The sequence below is a fragment of the Malania oleifera genome, chromosome 9, assembly GCF_029873635.1.
Source record: "Malania oleifera isolate guangnan ecotype guangnan chromosome 9, ASM2987363v1, whole genome shotgun sequence".
Taxonomy (NCBI): Eukaryota; Viridiplantae; Streptophyta; class Magnoliopsida; order Santalales; family Ximeniaceae; genus Malania; species Malania oleifera.
Window position 1 is genome coordinate 89,138,096 of NC_080425.1, and position 20,834 is coordinate 89,158,929.

Sequence of the window (20,834 nt, forward strand, 5' to 3'; positions counted from 1 at the left end):
GAAACATGTCATGAACTATAGACAATGCTGGGGGCAATGCCACTCGATAAGCAATTAAACCTATCATCTCTAAGATCTCAGATGGTCCAATGTATCGAGGGCTCAGTTTCCCCTTCTTCCTAAACCTCATCACCCTTTTATCAAGGCAATCTTTAGGAATACCATGTCCCCAATCTCGAACTCTAGCTCCTGTTGGCGAGTATCTGCATAACTCTGCCGACTCTGTGTTGCTCTTATCCTCTCATTGATAAGCTCGACCTTTGTAGAGGTCTGCTGGATCAGTTCCGGTCCCAAAATTTGTCGCTCGCCTTCCTCGTCCTAGTACAACAGAGATCAACACCGGCGAATATACAAAGCCTCATATGGTGCCATCTCTATACTGGCCTGGTAGCTATTATTATATGCAAACTCCGCGAGTGGTAGATACGGAATCCAACTGTCCCCAAAATCCAGCACACACGCCCACAACATATCCTTTAGAGACTGAATGGTCCTCTCAGATTGTCCATCCGTCTACGAGTGAAACGAGGTACGGAATGTGAGCTGCGATCCCAAGGCATCCTGCAAACTCTTCTAGAGATGAGAGGTAAATTTTGGGTCTCGATTTGAAACGATAAAAACCAAGACGTCATGGAGTCGTACAATCTCCTGTACATATAGCTCTACTAGCCTATTCATAGAATAGCTTACTTTAATGGGAACGAAGTGCACAGTCTTTGTAGTGACCCAGAGAAATTATAATGCTTTAAATAATAATAGAAATTGGAAAGAAAAGGAAGGAGGCAGCAGGCCTCATCTATGAACGCGGAGTTACAATTGGGCTTGTCGACGAGGGTACATTTCGTCGACGAGAAAATACCGAGAGGGGGTTTTGGGTAATTCCGAATTTCATCGACGAGGAGAGAGTTCGTTGACGAATTGTCTTTTTAACCTTGTCAACGAGGTGACGTGGATCGTCGACGAAGGCCAGTGTATAAATAGTGTTAAAAGCTATTTTTCAGCTTAATTTGGCCGCAGAAACTCTCTCTCTCACTCCCTTCATTTTTCCCTCTATTCTATCTTAATTACTGGGTCGGATTCTCGTCAGTTTGACGATCTGAAGCCACCACGACACTCCTGGGAAAGTTCTCTTCAAATCTGCTGGAGTGGATCATCGGTGGGGCTGAGTTGAAACCATCCCAAATCTAGGGTAAAGCTTTCTACTCAATATTTGGTCTTACTATAGTTGTAAGAAATGTTTTATATGATGAAATACTGAAGTTTAGTTCTGGGAGATGTTATTTTCAGGATATTGACCGGGAAACCCAGTGGGTGTTGAGGGGATTGTTATAGGGGCTTCTCAGGAAATCAAGTAAGGGGATAAACTAAACTAGTTATTTTATGAAATTGTATGTATGTTATTACAGTATCTGATTTCCGGGAAATAAATATATTTATATATGCTTTATATTGGAAAATACTGCTGTAAAAGATGATATGTTTAAATATGTATAAAACCTATTTTGTGTGGCATGAGCAGAATTTATAATGATATACTGTTTTCTAGGAATATGATAAATGTGAATTTTTATAATGAAAAACCGGCGTACGAGCCGAGAATTTTATATGTTTTGCCAGTGTACGGGCCGAGCTATGGATATGTTTTGCCGACGTACGGGCCGAGTTATGAATATGTTTTGTCGGCATACGAGCTGACCTATGGATATGTTTTTTCGGCGTATGGGCCGAGCTATGTATATGATTTGCTGGCGTACGGACCAAGCTAAGGATGAGATTTGCCAACGTACAGGCCGAGTTATGGTAAAATATGAAATGCCGATGTATGGGTCAATGATTTTCATGATGTATATAAATATGTAAAATGATGTGATGATATTGATTTGGCAATTAATAGTATGAAATATCCATGTATCATAGTTTCATTATATGATATATGTTATCAGATTCTGGTTGGCTTGCTTTAGGCTAGCACTTGCACAGTACTGCTACTATGTGTTCGTGATCATCACGATATTGTGTTAACGTTGTTGTACGGAGTAGCGTGAGGATGGATAGTCTATGTGGTTTTAAGAAGTGTGAGCACCCTTGGTGTACGGACCAAGTATGGCAGACCCATCGAACTTACAGATTGTACTTTTGACTTGGTAGTGGTCGACCAACCATTGTGAGGTCCCGCCTTTGGGCCACACAACCTAATCATGTGTGGGTAATATATGACAACAGTCATCTAACCTGTAGATACCCAAACCCAAAATGAGCTGGGATCGTCGACAAAGGAGTCACGTTCGTTGACGAAGTCCTTCAGAGCCTCGTCGACGAGCCAATACCGAGCTGATAAGAGAAATATCCGGAACTTGGGCTTGACGACGAAGGAATGGCTTCGTCGATGAGCTGTGTGGCGGATTCGTCAACGAAGACGCCTCCTCGTTGATGAGTTGGACTTGGTCAAAGGCCCTATAAATATCCATTCTAGTTGCTTAGGAGCTAAGTTTCTCCCAAAAGCTCTCTCTCTATCTAACCTATGGTTTTTTTCTCTCTCTCTCTAACCTGCGCTTTTCCTCTCTCCCTCTTTAAGATTTTTTGTCGTTCGACGTTTGTTTCTAAAAATGGAGGTTCATGTGAGGATCATAAAAATAAACTCTACAATTCTAGCGGATTGGATCGTCATTTTGAGGATTTTTAGGTTTTCCCCAAAAATCGAGGTAAGGATCTGATCCCGTTTTTGAATAGGCAGTTGTGTAGTAATCTATATTTTAGAGAATTTATGTTCTGTGGTTTTTAGGTTTCGAGGATCTCAGGTTGTGTGACACCCCATGAATGAAAGACTTAAAAGATTAAATGTTACAACCCATATCAACAAGGTGCACCTTTCTTTTTGGGAGCTTTCCCATAAGAACTTCATAGTTAAGTGTGCTTGGCTTGAAGCAATCTTGGGATGGGTGACCACCTGGGAAGGAAGTGTGTGAGTGAGAACAAAACACACGGAAAAGAACATGTGTTAGTTTGTGGGGCCAGTCATTAGTCTGATAAGTCCTACCCGCTATTGTCTGGTCCAAGTGGAGGAGGAGAGACGCGGTGCTCCCTGTCAGACCCAAGTTGGGGCGTTACAAATGGTATCAGAACCAACACCCAGCCGGAAGTGTGATAAGATTCACATCGCCTGAGTTTGGAAATGTGGGTTTGCAACGAGGACACTGCGTTCTATAAGTGGGGGAGAATGTGATACCCCATGAATGAAAGACTTAAAAGATTAGATGTTACTACTCATATCAACAAGGTGCACCTTTATTTTCGGGAGCTTTCCCATAAGAACTTCATAGTTAAGCGTGCTTGGCTTGGAGCAATCTTGGGATGGGTGAGTATGGGAAGTTTTCTCAGGAAGTGTATGAGTGAGGACAAAACACAATGAAAAGAACACGTGTTGGTTTGTGGGGCCAGTCGTTAGTCCGATAAGTCCTGCCCCCTATTGCCTGGTCCAGGTGGAGGATGAGAGATGTAGTGCTCCCTGGGAGACCCAGGTTGGGGCGTTACTAGTTGTCAATTTGGACCGTTTTGTACGTGATTTCGTTTTGGGTTTAAGGTAAGGGAAATTTGATTACAACAGTATTTGTGGAAAACTAAACCACTAAAAAGTTAGTTTATACTTATATGTATGATTTAACTGCTTAATTGCTAAATTCTACTGAATATAAATGCCGATTTTACAATTTTTTGGTTTTTGGTAAAAACGAGGATTTCAGTGTATGATCTCCAAAATTTACAAAAATCATTTATTTGCATTTATATTGTAGTAGGAGATGTTTGAATCCTTTAATTTTCCATGAAGTTTACTGAACTTTTTATCATTTAACAAATTTTTGGATTAAACTCGTGTGATATATGTTGAAATGGAAATGTATGAATTTTCTATACTAGGTGTATGAAATATAGGGACTGAAATTCTAAATTTGTTATACTGAAAATGTGGAAAACAGAGGCCGGTTATACATCGAGTTGTATCAATTAAACAAAAAGGGGTAAACCAAGTGGATAGGCGCCGGTTTGAACCCGATGTAATTGTTTGAATTTGTGAAAATATTAGAATTGCACAGGTTACTATATTTTGCTATAAATTGTATATATGATAAATGGAGCCACAGCTTGCTACCAAATGAGTTGAAAGATACTCCAGTAATAGGAGTTGAAAGATACTCCAATGTGAGAAGTTGAAAAAGCTTCATTAATGGAGTTGAAAGATACTCTCAATGGCAGGGAATTCCTCAGCTGGAAGGGTACAGTGCAACCACACATGTTAAATCAGTGTGGGTACATAGATAGTCGTCTAGCAGGAGTAATGAAACCACTGGTGAAATAATAAACCAGATGGGGGCAATCGGACTATATATTAGATACTTGACAAATGCCTACATGAACAGGGCATTGTTGGAGATATTAGTGCACATCTCGTGCCACGGGGTAAATAGGCAAAACATGTTATGACAAGTTGGTTTTTGTTCTAATATTCATATGCATGATTTAAATACTTGATGTGCATATAAACGTTATATGATACAGTATTATGAACAAATGTTTCAAACGTATGAGTTTTTATGAAGATGTGCATATATGCAATCACACACTGTTGTAACACGTTCTTCCTTACTGAGAGGTGCCTCACCCCATTATACAACCTTTGTTTTCAGGTCCATTAGTACATCGGTCCTAGTAGCAAAAGGGATTGGGGAGATTATTTTTGGTTTAGCTTACGTAAACATTTGAACTTGTATTAAACTTAGATGAAGTTCCTTTTTAGAGGGTTGTAATAACATGATTTATTCTATGTCTAAATTTATGTAATTGTGGTATTAGTAAACTCTGGTATATGATTAATAGAAATCCCAATGGATTTTATGTTTTTCCGCGACATTTACATCGAAATTATGTATGATTTATACCCGTATGTCTCTGATTAGGGTGGGTTGTTTACGTATCTTGAACAAGTACAGGTATTATGTATGAATGAGTGACACATGGGTCCGTGTTAAGGGTCAGGATGTTACAGTTGGTATCAGAGCCTTAAACAGTCGGAAGTATGATTTGATTCATGCTGCCTAGTTCGGGATATGTGCAGAACTTAGGAGTTGCTAGTTGTGATAGTCTAGAATATACCAGAGTATAGGACATAAATAAGACCTTGAGTTTTGCTTTGTATACCTGGAGATGTAAATCCATTGATAGACTTCTGTGTTTTTCTGGATCAATCGAAAGGTTCAAGAAAATCACGGCAATCCATTTACGGTTTTGTCTCCAAGTGGAAGGGTGGAACTTGAGTTAGAATGAGGATGACAAATTTATGGAGTACGTCAATGTCAAGGATGTGAACTTAGAGAATTGAGCTTATATTATGATAGTAGTAGTGACGGTTAGGCTATTACTTTTCTAATGGATTTCGTAATTATTTTAGGATGGAATCCAGGGATATTACTACCAACGTGGGAGACAGTAGTAGTGAGGGTACAGACCCTAAGGTTGGTAGTGACTCCACTAATGTATTGCGTGATTTTCGCACAGCAACTTATGGTTACGGTAGCGCGAACGAATAAAGGTCAGGACCATTCTACAACTGAGATGAGTTGATCCATTGATCAATTCACCAGATTGAAGCCTTCGGATTTCGTAGGAAGTGCAGATCCAATTCATGCTGAGAATTGGATCCAGGATATCGAGAAGATCCTGGATGTCTTGAACTGCACGAAGAATCAGAAGGTCACCTTTGCCACATTCAAGTTGGCAGGAGAGGCTAAGAGATGGTGGGTGTCTATAAAGAAGATGGAGGAACTTTGATCGATACTGGTAGCGTTGATGTGGGCCCGGTTCAAAGAGTTATTCTTTGAATGGTATTTTTCGACCACGATCAGAAATGCGAAAATGGAAGAATTCATGAATCTGACTCAGGAATCATTGACAGTGCAGCAGTATGCTGCCAAATTCTAGGAACTGTCCCGATTCGCTCCATTCGTGATACCGGATGAAGTGAAGAAGGCCTGAAAGTTTCACAGGGGTCTGAGGAAGAAGATCCGTAGGCAGACAGCGATTTTGCAGTTACAAGACTTTGTTACGTTGGTTGACAAAGCCACTGTGGCAGAGGAGTGTTTGCTTGAGGACGCAGAGGTCCAAGTTCCGAAGAAGAGGCCAGCACCTCCTAGTTCTTCGTCTGGGGAAAATCAGGGAAATTGGAAGAAGAATAGTGGCAGTATGTCTCAGAACACCGCACATTTTCAACGTTACCTTTTGTGTGGAAAGAGACACTTGAGGCAGTGTTGGTTGTCTACGGGAGCGTGTATGCGGTATGGTAGGCAAGGGCACCAGATGAGAGACTATCGGATGCAGGGAAATAGTGGAGCTTCGCAGCATCCATATAGAGGTAATGCTCTGACACAGCATGGCAGTCAATAGGAGGGTACGGCCCAGGTTAGGGTGTATTCTCTAACTCCTGGTGATGCTGAGAACGCTGGTGACGTAGTCACGAGTATTATTTACATGTTTTCTCATAAAGCTATAGTACTATTTGATTCTGGGGCAACGCATTCTTTTATTTCCCGAGGTTTTGTTAAATTGTGTGGATTAAAGGTGCAATTGTTAGATTATGAACTGATGGTGGCTACACCGTCTGGATCTGTGGTCGGGTGTAGCAAGGTAGTTCGTAACATCCCAGTTGAAATTTAGGGGAGGATACTACCAGTTAACCTTGTGGTTTATGACATGTTTGGCTTTGATATCATCCTAGGTATGGACTGATTGTTTTCCAGTTATGCCAGTATCGATTGCCATAGGAGGGAGGTGTTGTTTAGACTACTAGGAAAGTAGGAATTTCAGTTCCTTGAATTGTGTGTGCATTCTACACCACAAATATTTTATGCTATGCAAGCTAGAAGATTACTCCTTGAAGGGTGCTAGGGTTATCTAGCATTTGTGAAAGACACGCCAGCAGAGGAATGGGATCTTGAGATAATCACAGTAGTGCGCACATTCCCTGACGTATTTCTAGAGGATTTGCCAGGTTTACCTCCAGATCGTAAAGTAGAATTTACCATAGAATTAGCTCCAGGTATGACGCCGATATCGAAAGCTCTGTATCGTATGGCTCTAGCCGAATTGAGAGAATTGAAAGAACAGCTTCAGGAGCTGCTAGATAAGGGGTACATTTGACCCAGTGTTTCTCATTGGGGAGCACTAGTGTTATTTGTGAAGAAGAAAGGATGGGTCGATGAGGATGTGCATTAACCAACGAGAATTGAATAAGGTGACAATAAAGAATAAATATCCGCTACCTAGGATCAATGATTTGTTTGACTAACTTCAGGGCACGCAGGTCTTCTCTAAGATTGATCTACGGTCTAGGTATCACCAGCTGAAGGTGAAAGCGGAGGACATCTCAAAAACTGCATTTCGAACCCAGTACGGCCATTTTGAATTTATGGTTATGCCTTTTGGGTTAACTAATGCACCTGCAGCATTTATGGATTTGATGAACAGGGTCTTCCACGAATATCTAGACCAGTTCATTGTGGTATTTATCGATGATATCCTAGTGTATTCTAGGAGTGCTACGAAGCATGAAGTTCATTTGAAGTTAGTATTGCAAATGCTTAGAGATAAGAGGTTGTATGCTAAACTGAAGAAGTGCGAGTTCTGGTTGGAACAGATTGCATTTTTGGGGCACGCGGTGTCTAAAGAAGGTATATCTATGGACCCATGTAAGATTGAAGTAGTAGTGAACTAGGCAAGACCAAAGAATGTTCTGGAGGTCAGAAGTTTTTTGGGTCTTGCAGGTTACTACCGTCGGTTTGTGAGAGGGTTCTCCAGTTTAGCAGGTCCTTTGACGAAACTCATGTGGAAGAACATGAGGTATGATAGGACGGATGAGTGCGAGCTGAGTTTCTAGGAGCTGAAACGGCGACTGGTCACTACCCCAGTTCTGACTCTTCCATCCAGTCATGGTGATTTTGTTATTTATAGTGATGCTTCGAAAAAGGGCCTTGGTTGGGTTCTAATGCAGCTGAGCAAGGTAGTTGCTTACGCTTCTCATCAAATCAAAGAATACGAGAAGAACTGCCCGATGCAAAATATGGAGTTAGCAGCGGTAGTGTTTGCACTGAAAATTTGAAGGCATTAGTTATACGGTGAAAGGTGTGAGATTTTTACCAACCATAAAAGTCTTAAATACTTTTTCACCCAAAAGGAGCTCAACATGAGATAGCGTAGATAGCTTGAGTTGATTAAAGACTACGATTGTACTATTAGCTATCACCCAAGAAAAGCTAATGTGGTAGTTGATGCTCTGAGTCAGAAGTTTGTTGATGCGTTAGTCTCAGCGGTGAAGGTTCAACATCAGATCTGTATGGACCTTGAGAGATTGAGTTTGGAGGTAGTGGAAGGAAACCATCGAGCTGTTCTTGCTAGCTTGGTGGTACAACCGACTTTATAGGAGAGGATCCGTGTGGCATAGAGGGAGGATCCTGAGTTGGTTGAGGTTATGGAAGTAGTTCAGAAAGGGTTAAAGCCGGATTTCAGTATCTCTGGTGATGGGATGTTGAGATTTCGCAATAGGGTTTGTGTACCGAATGATGTCGTGATCAAACGGGCCATTCTAGAGGAGGCACATCGTTCACTCTACACTGTACATCCTAGTAGTACGAAAATGTACCCGAATTTGAGGGAATCTTTCTGGTGGTCCAACATGAAAAGAGAGATTACCCGTTTTGTAGAGCAGTGCTTGATATGTCAGCGGATTAAGGCAAAACATCAAAGGCTGGCAAGACCACTTCATCCACTCGACGACCCTGAGTGGAAGTGGGAACATGTTTTGATGGATTTTGTGATGGGTTTACCTGTGGCGGTGCATGGGCAGAATGCCATATGGGTTATAGTGGATTGGCTGGCAAAGACTGCACATTTCATTCCAATCAAAGTCAGCTACTCTCTGAATAGGCTAGCAGGACTTTATGTGCAGGAGGTGATACGACTCCATGGTGTCCTTACTTCTATTGTTTCAGATCGGGATCTGCGTTTTACATCTCGTTTCTAGAAGAGTTTACAGGATGCCTTGGGATCGCGACTGATGTTCAGTATGTCTTTTCACCCACAGACGGATGGATAGTCGGAGAGGACTATTCAGACGTTAGAGGATGTGTTACGGGCTTGTGTACTAGATTTCGGTGATAGTTGGATACGATATCTACCGCTTGTTGAATTTGCATATAACAACAATTACCAGGCGAGCATAAAGACGACACCATATGAGGCTTTGTATGGTCGTCGATGTCGATCTCCATTGTACTGGGATCAAGTGGGTGAGCGGCAGATACTGGGTCCAGAATTAATTTAGCAGACATTTGCAAAGGTCGGATTGATTAGGGAAAGAATTAAGGTAGCTTAGAGTCGACAAAAGAGTTATGCTGATGCTCGTCGACGAGAGTTGGAGTTCGAGGTAGGAGATATGGTATTCCTGAGAATCGCTCTGATGAAAGGGGTGATGAGGTTCGGGAAGAAGGGGAAGCTAAGTCCTCGGTATATCAGGCATTTTGAGATCCTTGAAAGGATAGGTTCGGTCGCTTATCGAGTGGCTTTACCTCCAGCTTTATCTAGAATCCATGATGTATTTCACGTGTCTGTACTGAGGAAGTACGTACCAAATCCATCATATGTACTGAGTTACGAACCTCTAGAGATCAGTGATGCCTTATTGTATGAGGAAGTAGCAGTACAGATATTGGATCAGAAGGTGCAGCAGTAAGGACTAAGGAAATACCTCTCGTAAAGGTATTATGACGTAACCATGGAGTGGAAGAAGCTTCATGGGAGTTAGAATCTGAAATACGCCAGAAGTACCCACAGTATGTATAGTAGTGTAGATGGTATATATTAAATGTTATGATCTTTGGGAGAGTTTTGTTTATATATATAATCTTTCGAAGTATCTTTTGTGTAACCACGGTATTCCTCCGCCATATGTGAGGGTATGTAATGAATTTGGGCCAAAGTCACTTTGTAGGTGACGGTCGACTCTTTTGTAAAGTAGGATTATAAGAAAAGATTATGTTAGCAATTGTTAGTAAATTTCAAGGATAAAATTCTTATAAGGAGGGGGGATTGCAAAGACCCAAACCCGAAATGAGTTGGGATCATCGATGAAGGAGTCATGTTCGTCGACGAAGTCCTTCAGAGCCTCGTTGACGAAATTCAGAGCCTCATTGATGAGCAAATACCGAGCGAGTCAGAGAAATATCTGGAACTTGGGCTCGGCGACGATGGAATGGCTTCATCGACGAGCTGTGTGGCGGATTCGTCGACGAAGATGCCTCCTCGCCGACGAGTTGGATTTGGTCAAAGGCCCTATAAATATCCATTCTAGTTGCTTAGGAGCTAAGTTTCTCCCAAAAGCTCTCTCTCTCTCTCTAACCTATGATTTTCCTCTCTCTCTCTAAGATTCTTTGCCATTCGACGTCTGTTTCTAAAAATGGAGGTTCCGGTGAGGATCAAAAGAGGAAACTCTACAATTCTAGCGGATCGGATTGTCGTTTTAAGGATTTTTGGGTTTTCCCCAAAAATCGAGGTAAGGATCTGATTCCGTTTTTGAATAGGCAATTGTGTAGTAATCTATATTTTAGAGAAGTTATGTTTTGTGGTTTTTAGGTTTCGAGGATCCCAGGTTGTCGGTTTGGATCGTTTTGTACATGATTTCGTTTTGGGTTTAAGGGAAGGGGAATTTTATTACAGCAATATTTTTGGAAAACTAAACATCTAAAAAGCTAGTTTATACTTATATGTAACGCCCCAACCTTGGGTCTGCCAGAGAGGACTGCTTCTCTCCTCCTCCACCTGGACCGGACAACAGGGGGTAGGCCTTATCAGACTAATGACTGGCCCCACAAACCAACACGTGTCCTTTTTAGTGTGTTTTGTCCTTACTCGCACACTTCCTCAGAAAACTTCCCAAGTGGTCACCCATCCCAAGATTGCTCCAAGCCAAGCACGCTTAACCGTGAAGTTCTTATGGGAAAGTTCTCGAAAAGAAAGGTGCACCTTGTTGATATGGGTAGTAACATCTAATCTTTTAAGTCTTTCATTCATGGGGTATCACATTCTCCCCCACTTATAGAACGTAACGTCCTCGTTGCGAACCCACATTTCCAAACCCAGGCAATGTGAATTTCATCACACTTTCAGCTGGGTGTTGGCTCTGATACCATTTGTAACGCCCCAACCTTGGGCCTGCTAGAGAGCACTGCTTCTCTCCTCCTCCATCTGAACTAGACAACAGGGGGCGGGCCTTATCAGACTAATGACTAGCCCCACAAACCAACACGTGTCCTTTTCAATGTGTTTTGTCCCCACTCACACACTTCCTGAGAAAACTTTTCAGGTGGTCACCCATCCCAAGATTGCTCCAAGCCAAGCACGCTTAACTATGAAGTTCTTATGGGAAAGCTCTCGAAAAGAAAGGTACACCTTGTTGATGTGGGTAGTAACATCTAATCTTTTAAGTCTTTTATCCATGGGGTATCACATTCTCCCCTACTTATAGAACGCAACGTCCTCATTGCGAACCCACATTTCCAAACCCAGGCGATGTGAATCTCATCACACTTCTGGCTGAGTGTTGGCTCTGATACCATTTGTAACGCCCTAACCTTGGGTCTGCCAGAGAGCACTGCTTCTCACCTCATTCACCTGGACCAAACAACAGGTGGCGGGCCTTATCATACTAATGACTAGCCCTACAAACCAACACGTGTCCTTTTCAGTGTGTTTTTTCCTCACTTACACACTTCCTGAGAAAACTTCTCAGGTGGTCACCCATCTCAAGATTGCTCCAAGCCAAGCACACTTAACTATGAAGTTCTTACGGGAAAGCTCTCGAAAAGAAAGGTGCCCCTTGTTGATATGGGTAGTAACATCTAATCTTTTAAGTCTTTCATCCATGAGGTATCACATATATGTATGATTTAACTATTTAATTGTTAAATTCTACCGAGTAGAAATGCCGATTTTATGATTTTTCAGTTTTTGATAAAAATGAGGATTTCAACGTATGATCTCCAAACTTTACAAAAATCATTTATTTGCATTTATATTGTAGTAGGAGATGCTTGAATCCTTTACTTTTCCATTTAAATGAAGTTTACTGAACTTTTTATCATTTAACAAATTTTTGGATTAAACTCGTGTGATATATGTTGAAATGGAAATGTATGAATTTTCTATACTAGGTGTATGAAATATAGGGACTGAAGTTCTAAATTTGTTATACTGAAAATGTGGAAAACAGAGGCCGGTTATACATCGAGTTTTATCAATTAAACAAAAAGGGGTAAACCGAGTGGATAGGCGCCGGTTTGAACCCGATGTAATTGTTTGAATTTGTGAAAATATTAGAATTGCACAGGTTACTATATTTTGCTATAAATTGTATATATGATAAATGGAGCCACAGCTTGCTACCAAATGAGTTGAAAGATACTCCAGTAATAGGAGTTGAAAGATACTCCAATGTGAGAAGTTGAAAAAGCTTCATTAATGGAGTTGAAAGATACTCTCAATGGCAGGGAATTCTTCAGCTGGAAGGGTACAGTGCAACCACACATGTTAAATCAGTGTGGGTACATAGATAGTCGTCTAGCAGGAGTAATGAAACCACTGGTGAAATAATAAACCAGATGGGGGCAATCGGACTATATATTAGATACTTGACAAATGCCTACATGAACAGGGCATTGTTGGAGATATTAGTGCACATCTCGTGCCACGGGGTAAATAGGCAAAACATGTTATGACAAGTTGGTTTTTGTTCTAATATTCATATGCATGATTTAAATACTTGATGTGCATATAAACGTTATATGATACAGTATTATGAACAAATGTTTCAAACGTATGAGTTTTTATGAAGATGTGCATATATGCAATCACACACTGTTGTAACACGTTCTTCCTTACTGAGAGGTGCCTCACCCCATTATACAACCTTTGTTTTCAGGTCCATTAGTACATCGGTCCTAGTAGCAAAAGGGATTGGGGAGATTATTTTTGGTTTAGCTTACGTAAACATTTGAACTTGTATTAAACTTAGATGAAGTTCCTTTTTAGAGGGTTGTAATAACATGATTTATTCTATGTCTAAATTTATATAATTGTGGATTTATTAGTAAACTTTGGTATGAGACTAATAGAAATCCCAATGGATGTTTATGTTTTTCCGCGACATTTACATCAAAATTATGTATGATTTATACCCGTATGTCCCTAGTTAGGGCGGGTTGTTTACGTATCTTGAACAAATACAGGTATTATGTATGAATGAGTGACACTTGGATCCGTGTTAAGGGTCGGGATGTTACATAACCTACCGGGATTGTTTTCATATTATTATTATATGAGATGATTTATGCTATGAGAATTTAGTATGTTTTGTCATGTTATGATTATACATGTTTTTCCTAGAAATGATATATATACAATTTTACTAGTTATATTTATGATTATATGTATATCACAAAAATGCTCATGTTGCCACATACTAGTGTTAGTTTATTTCCTTTACTAAGAGGTTTCTCATCCCGTAATTTCATGAACTTTTCAAGAGCCCCTGATAGGAGAGTGGATAAAGCTCCGCTATGGTGGTACAATTGGTTTGCCCTTCCACAAGGGAAGGTGTTTGATAGGGTCGGATGGTTTTGGTGGAAATGACCCTAGGACTCTTTTGGGTGGTTTATATATGTAAATACAATAGGTATTGTAACTCTGGTATTGTGATGGATGGTCTTGTATATGGTTTTATGAGTTATTTATGATTTTATGTTTCCTGCTGCTTAGGCTTCCATGCTATGTTCTAATGTATCCCCAGTACCCACGGGTTCAGGTTGATCATGATCCACTGAATTGGTTATTGTGGTTTTATTATATTATGGAAAAAAAATATATGTGAAAATTAAGCAGGTCATTATAGTCTTCGTCAGCTAATCCACTATAACCTAAATGGCATTCTGACCATGCACCGCTATAGGTAACCCCGATACAAAATCCATCAAGATATGCTCTCACTTCCACTTGGGAAGGTCAAGTGGCTGTAGTGGTCCTGTTGGTCTCTAGCGTTCCGCCTTAACCTACTGACATGTCAGCCACTGCTCCACAAATCAAGCAATTTCCCTCTTTATATTACTCCACCAGAATGATTCCCACAAATCTATGTACATCTTTGTACTCCATGGATGAACTGTATAGAGAGATCGATGAGCCTTCTCTAGAATGACCCGTTTAATATCGACGTCATTCGATACACAAATCTTGGTATGGAATCTCAACATTCCATCAACATAGATATTGAAGTTCGGCTTTAAACCATTCTGAACCCCTTCCATAACCTCTACCAACTCTGCGTCTTCCTTCTGAGCAGTTTTGATTCTTTCTTGTAAGGTTGGTTGAATAACTAAACTGGTGATGAACGCCTGTGGGTATTTGTTCACCAACTCCACTCCCAACCTTTCTAGATCCATCATGATCTGATGTTGTACAACCACAATTGAAACCGACGCACCCACTGATTTCCGACTCAAAGCATCAGCTACCACATTAGCTTTCTCAGGATGGTAACTAATGGTGCAGTCGTATTCCTTAATTAGTTCGAGCCACCTGCGTTGCCTTATATTTATATATGATGGTTAGGGGCCGAGGTCTATAATATGATAGGTTTTATATAAAATGAGTTTGAACTATAGTTTTTATTACTTAAATTGCATGATACGCTTTAGGAACCCTGAGGACCAATTGTATTATAAGCACGGTACCGTTGCTAGAGATTCAGTATTTGGTTATGTAAGCCCACATTATTCTGAATAGAAGTGTAGGGTAGTTTTAGCCAATTAGCCTATGGAGAGGTGGTACCTTCCCTAGAAGTCCGGACCAGGAAGTGTTAAGGCAATCAGACCAGCAACTGGGTTGTGGATGCCTGCAGGCGTAGTTAGCGATGGATGATTTTGACTTTGTCTAGGTTGATCCCCACGAGCTTAGTCCAACCCTCGGGCCATACAATCCGTACCATGAGGGAAGTAAATGGTGTTTAGTCACAGGGAGTGTCTTTTATGCATATCTATAAATTTATGTAAATGATGTTACTTATTTATTAAACTATTTATACCATGGAAATGAGACGAGTATTTTCAACTGTGTAAAGTGAGTACAATGTAAAATAGCTATTTTCGGTTAAATGGAGGATGAATGTTTTCTATAAACACTAAATGCATGCTGACCATACATGGATATTAACTTAATATGCCTTACTGAGAAGTGCCTCACCCTAAAAAACAAATTATCTTTTCAGGACTATCTCAACGTCGAGTATAGCGAACCTCGGGTGGGGTGATAGCCAGTTAGTTTTTGTGAGTGTTTGTAAGAACTCTACTGTATTTAAGTTATATAGGAAGTTTTCTGGATATGTAATATTGTAACGACATGCCTCTAAAAGCCATATATATATATATATATATATATTTTTTTTTTCTCCCTCTTAAAACACATATATGTATATAATATATGGCCAATCTGTCTGTATTACTTGATGAAACCATCTCAGACCCAAAGGAGCACTGAGAAAAACTCTGTGCACAACACATTCCTAAGCAATGGAAATCATAAAACTATAAACAATATTTACAATACCAGTACACCAAAAGTCCCCAAAATATACATCACAAAATATCTAGTGACATCATAAAAAATCCTGGGATCTACCCCCAAACCACTAACACCACATAAACACTTACCCTTCTCGAAAGGGCAGTGCAAGAACTCCTTTACCCGCAAGCCCGATCTGCTCGCTTAGCTGGATCACCCAAAAAATGGCAAGTCATTGGGGTGAGACAATGATCAATAAGAGGAAATATGTTATTATTAGTGTGTGGCAACTGAGTTACATATCTAAATATACTTACATAGTACTTGAAAGTAAAAAGCTGCTAATTTAGTGTACTGTACAAATCACATTTATTGTAACTTAAAATGCAACTGGACATCTGAGTTTTCTAATCACACATAATTCTAATATTATAATAAAACTATTACTGCACTGTAAATCTGTATATATATATATATATAGAGAGAGAGAAACATATGTGATAATACTCCGGGACCTGAATGTCATGATTTAACCTCTCATGACAAGGTTGTGCGGCCCGTAGGCGAGACTTACTTTGGTTGGCCTACTAGGTAAATCAACCTGAATCACTATCAATCAAAAAACTGGCCCATTGCTGTAATGACCCGAAAAATTAAAATAACTAAGAAATATAATAAATGAAATGGATTAATGGATGATAAAGGGAAAAGGAAGGATTTTAGAAGGAAAAGCAGGCCTCGTCGATGAATGTCCTGTCTTCGTCGACGAGTGTGCTTCTAAGCTCATTCCCGAAGTCTGTTCCTCGATGACGAAGAAATCCAGAGAGAGAATTTTGGAAACCCTGAATTTTGTCGACGAAGGTATCTTCTCGTCGATAAAGTCTCTACAATGCCCCGTTGACGAACCCACGTGTCTCGTCAATGAAGCCCTGCCTATAAATAGGGTGTTCTTCATTTTTCAGCAAGAAACTCGGGAACCCTCACTCTCTCTCTCTAAAATACGAACTTTTAGCCTTCTCTCTTCGATTTCGGGTAGGATTTGACCCAGTTTGACGATCCAGAACCGCCACGAGGTTTGTATGTTCATTCTCTACAAGGCTGTAGAAGCTGATCATTGGTTTGAGAGGTTTGGGAAACATTCCAAATTTAAGTAAGTGAGTTATTTTGAGATTTTCTTAATGAATAATATTATTTGGAGCCAACGAAGTAGTAAATAAGTGTTTTTCTTAAGATTTGAGTTAGTTGGAATTTATTTTAATTAAATTAGGATTTTTTTTGGATGTAGGGTCCAAGTGAACGCTCTGGGTATTGATTCGAGGATCCTACAAGCATAGATCAGAAGTCAGGTAAGGGGAAATGATGTATTAACTCAGGTTTTTATGAATTAAATAAAATGGACCATGTTATATATATATGTATACGAGTTTTCATTTGGGTATAAAATGCCAACCATGCAATGTACGTTTTCTGAACCTAGGATTGTTTATATAGTTATGTATATGTGAAAGTAAATGGATGAAAGTGGAACAAGCAATTTCTAAGGAATTATATAAGAAATGAAATATATTTCAGCATATAAATGTTAAATGTGGGTTGACCTATTTTATAGGAATAAGTATGAATTTTACTGCTAAATTGTGTGGCATGAGTAAATGTAAATGTTGTGCAAATATATGATAATTGTATGAGATGCAGGCTAAGTAAGTAAAGCAATGACACTAAAATATGATATGGACTATGTTGCTTGTGTGTGCAAAATGCAATCATGTAAATGTAAGACAGCTAAAAGACAACTATGTCAGCAGATTCTAGCGCATTTTTATGTGGACTAACTAATGATAGCTAAAAGAAACTGTGTTAGCAGATTCTAGCGCATTTCTATGTGGACTAATTGATGATGGCTAAAGACCAGCTGTAGTACAAAGGAATGAAATGAAAACGTTATGCAATGAAATGAAATGTGAAACGTGAATGATACAAATGGGAAAGAGTCACTTAAAGTGAAACGCAATGCAATGTTAAGTTATGAACATGAACGAATGTATATGATTAAATAATGATAGAAAGAATGATGTATTATGATATTAGAAGTATCTATGTATGTAGAATATGTTACGATTAAGCGAGACGTACTCTTTGCTTGAGGGCTTGCTGAGAAAGGCAAGCGCACTAGTAGCTTCAGATGTGGCAGTAACTGCATTACGTACTAGGGCAGATGGAACCTACTTGTATGGATGGGTAGATTTCCTTATCCTTAGGGCCTTTGCTAGTAAATCATTGTTGAATGGTGTGAGTACGAGATTAATCTAACACTTGAGGGCTTACTGAGTAAGGTGAGTGCCCTAATATGCTTTGATTGTGTCCTTAGGGTTGTCTAAGTATTATAGCAGAGGGGTGCTACTTGTATGGGCGGGTAATCACTCCTATCATTGGGTAATCTCATGGGTAAACGTTTGCATGTAATTGTTTAGGTTTAGAGAATGATTTCAGTATTATGTTAATGATTTGCAAATGATATTAAAATGATATGTAAAACATCATGATAGTCACACGCTGTGTTTAATATATAGTGTAACGTCCCTCAATTTCTTAACATAAAATATCACATACTAAATAAAATGGTCAACCCGAACCCGTGGGTAACGGGGACACCTGTCATACACAGCGGAAAACCTAGCAGCAGTACACATAAAATCTCAAACATCCCGTCATAAAATATAATACCAGAGCATTCTATACATCCTCACATACATCAAAATATCTCTAGGGTCAAACACAAAATAATTCTAACCCTAGTACAAAATCTTACCCTCCTCACGGGGTAATCTCACTAATCTCAACGGCGGCCTTGACCCGCCGGTCTCTCAGGGACTCCTGAAAAATGTAATAATATTGGGGGTGAGACACTTCTCAGTAAGGGAAAATAAACTAAATACAGCTGTGTGGCAACATGAATATTTAATGCATTTATACGTATATAGTACATTTCATAATTCCATAAACATCATCATATCGTACTGGGTAAACATATATTTTCACATCTGTTAATAATTCATATCATCCATAAAATCATTTGTTATAACTGTAGTACTAAAATAAACCCAGGATGACTAGCTAGCTGGTGTCATGTATTACCCCCCATGACGGGTTGTGCAGCCCGAAGGCGGGACCCGACAATGGCTGGCCGACCACTGTCGAATCAAATATGTCTGTAAGTACGATGAGCCCGCCACACCCTGGTCCGGACTGCCAGGTGGACGTCCACACTCTACTGAAAGCCACATCGACTATCCATCTCCCATCCCCTCGTGGGACGGTAGCACTAATAAGGCCTCGTGCCAAAATGAACCCATAGCTACGGTACCGAGCTCCTGGTCTGAACTAAACCAACATCCTGGTTGTGAAAACATATAATACATGATCATACGTAACATCATTACGGCCTCGTGCCGAAAACATAGATACGGCCTCGTGCCGAAAATATAAATACGTGGCCTCGCGCCAATAACATAAATACGGCCTCGTGCCAATAACATAAATACGGCCTCGTGCCGATAACATAAATATATGGCCTCGCGCCAAAAACATAAATACGGCCTCGTGCCGATAACATAAATATATGGCCTCGCGCCAAAATTGTTTCAGGTATATATATACTGAAAATACCTCATTTATCACACAATCGTCAAAACCATCACAACATCACTCATATTTTCATAAATGCCTGAAATCATGCTTGGTTCGTAAAATCTTTCACATCATAATACATTTCACATAAAATAATATTCATGCCACACATATGCTGTTAAAAGTCATACTTCATATTCTAAAAACGTGAATTATTTATATCTCATACATACATATACATTTTAATCATCATAGCAGTATTTTCCCAATCGTACATTTCATGCGTAATACACAATATAACCTATGCTTTTCTGAAAATAAATTTACTCATAATCAATAATAATTTGTATGAAAAATTACTGCTTTAGTTTATTCCCTTACCTGACTATTAAGAACTTCCTTAGGACCCAAAATTTCACGCCCTTGGCGCCCGAAATTTAATTCCTGCAATTTACATTTTTCCCCAGATTAATTAATCTATTTCTCCAAAATAATACTCATCTAGCCTTCCTTAGGCTCCATATACCTCAAATTAATATTTAAACTATTATTTAATATCCCTACTTAATTTTTTCAAATTTTTCCTGCGGGTCCCAAAATTACACCCGTGGCGCTCACCCGAGCCCTAAATTTCAGAAATCCTATTTCAGTCGCAGATGCTTAATATTTTAGCATTTCTAAATTAATGCTAATTAATTAAAAATAAGCCCCTTAATAATCGCCGCACCCCAAATTTGGAGTTTTGGCCCGACACCCCCATGAGAATTCCGTCCCACTAGACTTGTAGAGAATCATCCATAGATTCTCGTGGTGGTGTCCGTTCGTTAATTGGGCTTATATTTTGCAAGAAATTAAAGAAAAAGGGGGAAATGGCTTACCCCAGGGAATATGCCTACGCCGCTCCTATCACCGATCCGCTTCGGTAGAAATGACGGCAGCAGCGAATGGAGTCCAGTGGTATCTTCGGATTTTCGATCGGACGAAAATCCGTCGCGAAATCGAGGAGAGAGGGAGAGAGAACGTGAGGAGAGAGAGAGAGCTCAGAGAGTTACAGAGAAAGAAAAGAAAAGAAAAGAAAAGAAAAGAATGGGAGAAGAAGAAGAAGAAGAAGAAGATAATGATAAGGGGGGGGGGGGGGTTGAATTTAAAATAGAATCCACCTGAAGCTTAGCTTCAGGTGGTTTGACATATATATATATATATATATATATATATATATATATATATTAATATAATAATAATATATTTAATTAATATTAATAATATATTTTATTAAAAAAAATAAAAATAAATTTTAATTAATTAAATTTTTGTTTCCTTTTTCTTTTAACTTCGATTAATTAATTAATTAATTAATTAATAATAATAATAATAATAATTTATTTATTTTGAAATCAATCCACTAATCTGATTTCTTTTTTTTTTTTTTTTTTGGAAATCAATCCTCCAATCTTTTATATCTCTTTTTTGGGGTTTTTACATATAGTTTCTTCCTTTACTGAGATGTGTCTCACCCAAATATGATTATTTATTTTTCAAGAAATCCTCGAGGTCGG